We start from the raw sequence: 6,263 nt of genomic DNA, 5'->3' as shown, positions 1-6,263 counted from the left end.
AATGCTTTGCTTCTCCCCCCTCCCCTTCCCACTTACCAAAGACTCGAGCTTCTAGACAGGGACCCAGGGACACCTCGAAGCCCACCGACAAATTCCTGCCTTTTGCTCACCCCTCTCTTGAGGGAGCAGCAGGAGCCAGGGAGCTGCCCCAGATGGGGGCCAGGCCGGGCCACAGCAATAGGAAAGCCGGGGCCAGAGGCAGCCATGCCAGCCCCACTGCCAATGCCAAATATTCGAGAGAAAGGAACTTTTGCTGAGGTTTTCTCTGAGATTTTTTGATGCTTTATAAGAAACTATTTTTTAAAAAAGCCATTTTCCCACCCCAAGACACACTGGATGTGTTTTCCCTGACTCTAGCAGGGCAGGGAATGTAGCTGAGAGGTTGGGCGGTCTGGGCCCTGGTGCCCTCTTTCCTGCCCAGGCCACCCTCTCCTCCTCATTCCCTCGGCACCTTTCTGTCTGTCTGCCTGTCCGCCCACCTGTACCCTTCACTGCTCACTCCGACATCCCCCTGGGGGCTGAGACCACCTTTGCCTGCCCCCCTTCCTCCTGCCTTAAAAATACCCTTTCAAAATCATCATCCCAGCCTGAGGATGTCCTGGAGTGGGGGAAGGAGTTTTAGACCACAGAATTTGCAAGACACAGAGATCATCCAGTCAGCTTCCTGGTGTGACAGAACAGGAGACAGAGGCCCACGAGGAGAAGGGACTTGCCCTTCGTCTAGCAGGTTGGGGCAAAACCAGGGACTGCAGCCCTGTCTTCAGCACACCTCACTGCCTCTCCCAGGGACAGGCTCATATCTTAAGGGTGCATGTGGCTCCCTAACCAGCAGTCACCCTTGGGGGCCAACAGGTGGGAGAAGCACTCCTGCCTGCGTCTACGCCTCAGGACGACAAACACCTTGTCTATACACTTTGGCCCCAATTCAAGGTATTAGGGCCTTTCCTGGTTCCTGACCCCCTCCCTGTGCTGGGAGCCCGGGGAGGAGGCTGGCCTTGGGAGGAGCTGTGGAGGTATCACCTCTTTTTGCTGCTTCCCCCCAACCTCCCCACAGGGCCTGGGGGCTGCCCAACTGCCTCTGCCCTCCTGGGGGGGTCTCAGCCCACTGCTGACACTTCTGCAATCCAGAGAAACACTAAATAAAGCAATATGTGTTTGCCAATGCCGGTCTGCTCATGAATGTTAGGGGAGGGAGTGGACCCCTAAAACGCAACCAGCGGTCTTGTATTAGAATGGTATTAGAATCGTATTAGAATTTTTGCCTTGTCCACAGAAGGACAAAGGCAGGGCTCCTTCCCTGAGGGAAAGCAGAAGTAACTAGTAGCTGCAACATGGACTCGCTTGCTTGCTTGCTTGCTTTCTTAAGATTTTATTTATTTTTTATTTGAGAGGGAGCAAGCACTAGCTGGGTGGGGGGCAGAGCGAGCGAGAGAGAGCATGAGCAGAGGGAGAGGGAGAAGCAGGCTCCCTGATGTGGGGCTTGATCCCAGGACCCCGGGATCATGACCCGAGCTGAAGGCAGACACTTCACCACCTGAGCCACCCAGGTGCCCCTGGACTTGCTCTGTCATGGATGGTCTACGGCAGGGCTGCGCAGCCCGGCCCAGTGCTGCGGCCAGGGGAAGACACGTGACACCCAGCTGCTGCTCGGTGGTCCTCAGCCCGGCGGACAGACGCAGGCCGGTGTGGGAAGTGCAGGCCCCACGGGGCGCACTGACTCGTGACTGGCTCAAGTCAGGGAGAAGGGTCGAAAACACTTCACAGAGAAGATGACCTTAGGCGTGGGTCCCAAAGGATAGGCTCCAAATTCTGTTGCAAGTGGCAAATATCATCTAAATTGGCTTGGGCAGAAAAGGCATTTATTAGCACCAGCACCCCAACCGTCCCAGGGTAGGGCTGCTTCCAAGCACTCAACAACCTTGTCAGGAGTGTGTCTGAGCCACCTCTTGGCTCAGCCGTGCTCTGGTGGCTCCACTGTGGGGCAAGCTCTCCACTTGCAGCCAGGCAGCCACGGCCACCAGCAGCCGTGGGCACTCGCTCTGCCGGGTTAGCAGAGGCCAAGAAAGAGCGTCTTTCCCAGTCAGCCGCGGGTCTCGCAGCCGGCTCGCAGGGGACCGACTTGAATGAAGTGCTCTTTCCTGACCCAGTCACTGTAGTTAGGGAGAAGAGCATATTCTGACATGCGCCTGCCAGGCCTGGGGGCTGTGTCCTAGCCCCGACCCCACCCCCAGGACGGAAGCAGTGTGAACCACACCTGCCTCGTGGTCCAAGAGCGGGGAGCCGATGGCTTCCCGAAAGATCAGCAGAGTGTTGCCTCCGGAAGAAAGGGAGTGAGCGCTGCACGCTGCAGCCACAGAACTCCCCGGCGGATGGCTGCGAGTCTTCCCGGGCGGGAGAGGCCTCGTGAAGGCTTTAAAGGCAAGAAGAAGTTTAATTTGGGGTCAAGCTACCTGCTGAGGCGTTTAGATTCAGCATCTGGGGCAGACGTTCCAGACGAACGCGCGGCTATCTCGGGCTTGACGCAGGCCTGTGCGCACACCTTGACTTGACACCGCCCCGCCTCCGATTACAGACAAATAAAAGCACCACGGTAATTTGTCGGCTCTATCAGTAACCACAGTGGCTGCGGCGCGGATAAGATAAGCCTTGTGCTGGGTGCAATTACCAGCTCTCCAGACGGAGCAACGCTCCTTTCTCTGGCCAATTGGAATGCGTGCCAGAGTGACATCACAGACATAACCCACATGGGCCCGAGGACCCTTGTCCTCAGACAGGTAATCAAGAGTGGTTTGCACCCCAGAACACATCCTCCAGGGCCCTCCGGGAGCTACCTGCCAATCGTAGGGGGCTGATTCAGGCTCTGGACCAGAGCCTGCCCCCCCGACTCTCCATTCCTTCATTCCACCGGGATTTCCTTAATGCCTATCGTGTGCCAGGCTCTCTGCCGGCACTAGGGGTACAGCAAGAACAGAACCTACCAAATCCTTGCTTTTAGGGAGCTCATGTTCTAGAGGAGGGGGAAAATAAGCAAAGAGGAGAAGGGGGAGAGGGAGAGGAGGGTGTGCGGTTTACAGGTCCAAAGGCGCTGGTGAGGGAAGATTTCCCTGAGGGGGCCACATGGAGGTGGGGGGAGCCCGTGGAGGGGACAGAAGTGCCAGGTGTGGAGGCTTGTCAGAGGACGGGGAAGGATCAGCAGAGCCAGAGAGGGGCGAGGAGGGGGCGGGGCGGGGGAGAAGATAGGCACACGCGCATCTTAACGTCCTTCAGATGCTCTTGACTGTCTCGGCTCCAAGAGGACAGAGACGAGGAGTTGACACGTTCTCTTGGACGCCTTCCTGCAGAGGCGTCTGTGCGAGCAGCTTTCCCAGAGGATGGAGGCCGTGAGGGGCATATGCCTCACAGCAAGCTAGACAACCATTCTCGGCAGCCCTGCGGCACGTCGCCACTTGGGAACATCTCACTGACTTTGCTGGAAGGTCCGGCCTCCTGCCTTGGTTCCCAGCACGCTCTCCTCCCCAAGACCCTCCTTGGAGTCCCCTCGCATTTCTCCACAGAGCTTTCCCCTCGTGTCTGCCCCTGCACAGTTTGTTTTGTTTTGTTTTGTGTCTTTTAAAGGAGGGTCTATGTCGGGCGCCTGGGTGGCTCAGTTGGTTAAGCGTCTGCCTTTGGCTCAGGTCATGATCCCAGTGTCCCGGAGTCAAGCCCTGCATTGGGCTCCCTGCTCAACAGGAAGCCTGCTTCTTCCTCTCCTGCTCCCCCTGCTTGTTCTCTCTCTCTCTCTCTGTCAAATAAATAAATAAAATCTTTAAAAAATAAAAATAAAAAATAAAGTAGGCTCCATGCCCGGTGTGGAGCCCAATGCAGGGCTTGAATTCATGACCCTGAGATCATCAAGACCTGAGCTGAGATCAAGGGTCAGATGCTTAACCGACTGAGCCACTCAGGTGCCCCAGGAAGGTCACATTCTTTGTAGGGCCCATCTCAAGCTTATCAGGGGGCAAAAACCACCATTATACCAGCAAATCCTGAATGTATGAAGGGGAGAGGAGGACGAGGCGAGAAAGGAGGGAGGGGCAGGACGGGCTTGCATTCTATTTGTCCCAAGGCCCCTCCTCTTCCTACCGTGTTGTCTTCTCTGTGCTCCAAGAAAGAACACACGTGAGTAGTCCCTTGGGTCTAGGTCTCCCCTCCTTGCCAATCTTCTTGCTTATTATCCAGCTTAGCTATGATCTGTTTCCTTCTTCCCTCCCTTCCTTCTTTCCTTCCTTCTTTTCTTCCTCCCTCGTTTTCTTTCCCTTTTCTTCTTTTAAAGTATGTTTTCTGTCATCAGAACCCACAGGCAGTCTCTGGGTCAGGCCGTGCCTCAAAGCTCCGCCATCCTGGAGGAGGGAAGAGGAGGCGCTTCTCTTTCCCAAAGGGCCAGAATTCACCCTGGGATGGCTTCTGCTGCTGGCTTGTGGTAACACGCTGTGACTAAGCCAGGGTCACAGTGAGTCACGGCAGGGAAGGTGCCTTTGCTCCCCTTCCCTTCCCAGAGCAGGCTGGGGTGTGTGAAGTAGATCCCGAGAGGCGTGTTATTCATGTAAGATCAAAACCCAGGGCTGACTGATACATTTTTTTTCTTAATGTCTATTTCTGCCATCCTTCCCCGACGTCCTGTCCCCCTCCATGCCTATTCCAGAAGTCTGAGGTTATAGCACAGTGACCATAGCTCTCTGCTCCTTCCAGGATTTGAATGCCAGCTCCCCACTCAGCAGCCGTGTGTCTCTGGACAAATAACCTTTCTGAGCTTCACCTGTAAAATGGGATTAGTTGTAAAATACCACCTATAAGGTTGTTAAGAGGATTAAATGAGATAATCCATATCGAGGCAGGGGCGCCTGGGTGGCTCAGCCGTTGAGCGTCTGCCTTCGGCTCAGGGCGTGATCCCAGAGTTCTAGGATTGAGCGCCACATCGGGCTCCTCCGCGGGAAGCCTGCTGCTTCCTCTCCCACTCCCCCTGCTTGTGTTCCCTCTCTCGCTGGCTGTCTCTCTCTCTGGCAAATAAATAAATAAAATCTTTAAAAAAAAAAAATCCATATCAAGGCAGTTAGCGCTATGCCTGGCAGGTAGTATTCCCTGAATAAAGGTTAGCCGTTCTCATAAAACATTTATGTGGTGCCTCCTACACTAGATGCTTGGCCTTTGAGGAGCTCTGCCGTGGGACCAGACCTGTAAATGAAAGATTACAGTAGAATGGGTAGGAACTGTAATAGAAATAATATAGACACAGTGCTGTGGAGACAGAGAGGGAGTGATGGTTGCTCAAAAAAGGGGACATTTGAGTTTGAGATCTGGAAAGGTATTCCAGAAGGGTATTCCAGAAAGAAGAAACACAAGGTTCATGTAGGAGCGGCTAAGAAGAGACTGTGGCCCCATTTTATGCTGTGAGCTAAACTGGGAATTTTAACATCTGGAAACTGTTAAAAGTTGTGCACAGGGTAGCAACAGACTTAGAGTTGTAATTTAGAAAGCACACACTGGCACATGTGTGCAATGCACTTGGGGCAGCAAGACTACAGGGCACCCACGAGCAAGCTGTTCACAGGAATATAGCTATAGATATGGAATACAGAGCTAGAGATTACGATAGCGTGGAGAATAGAGGATACCCGCGGCCACAACTAGGTTTTAGAAGAACCTGGACAAATGACCTGAGAGACTCAATGGAGAGAACTCCATAATTCTACATGGCTTGGCACATTCAGCTCCCTTTGTCTTAAATGCTCTTGCCCCACTTGCCACTCAACATTCAGCTCAAGCCCCCTCCTCTGGTAAGCCACTTCATATTGAATCCCTTTATAGACTGGATTGGGGGCCCTGCTCCGTGTTCCTTTTTTTTTTTTTTTTTTTTTAAGATTTTATTTATTTATTTAACAGAGAGAGACAGCCAGCGAGAGAGGGAACACAGCAGGGGGAGTGGGAGAGAAAGAAGCAGGCTCCCAGCGGAAGAGCCTGACGTGGGGCTCGATCCCAGAACTCCAGGATCACGCCTGAAGGCAGACGCTTAACGACTGAGCCACTCAGGCGCCCCTCTGTGTTGCTATGGCCCCTTGTTGGGTCCTGATCATAGCACTTGGCATTCCTTTGTCATTGTTTCCTGGTTCCTCCCACAGGTCTGTGAATTCTATGAGATCAGGGCCCAGCCTTGATCACCTTTGCACCCACAGGGCAAATGTGGTGTCAATAACTGTTTGCTGAATGAATCAATGTAAACAAAAAAC

This window comes from Ursus americanus, chromosome 23 (genome assembly GCF_024610735.1).
Source record: "Ursus americanus isolate L20-20 chromosome 23, mUrsAme1.1.p, whole genome shotgun sequence".
NCBI lineage: Eukaryota > Metazoa > Chordata > Mammalia > Carnivora > Ursidae > Ursus > Ursus americanus.
Note: the sequence above shows the minus strand (reverse complement) of the source record.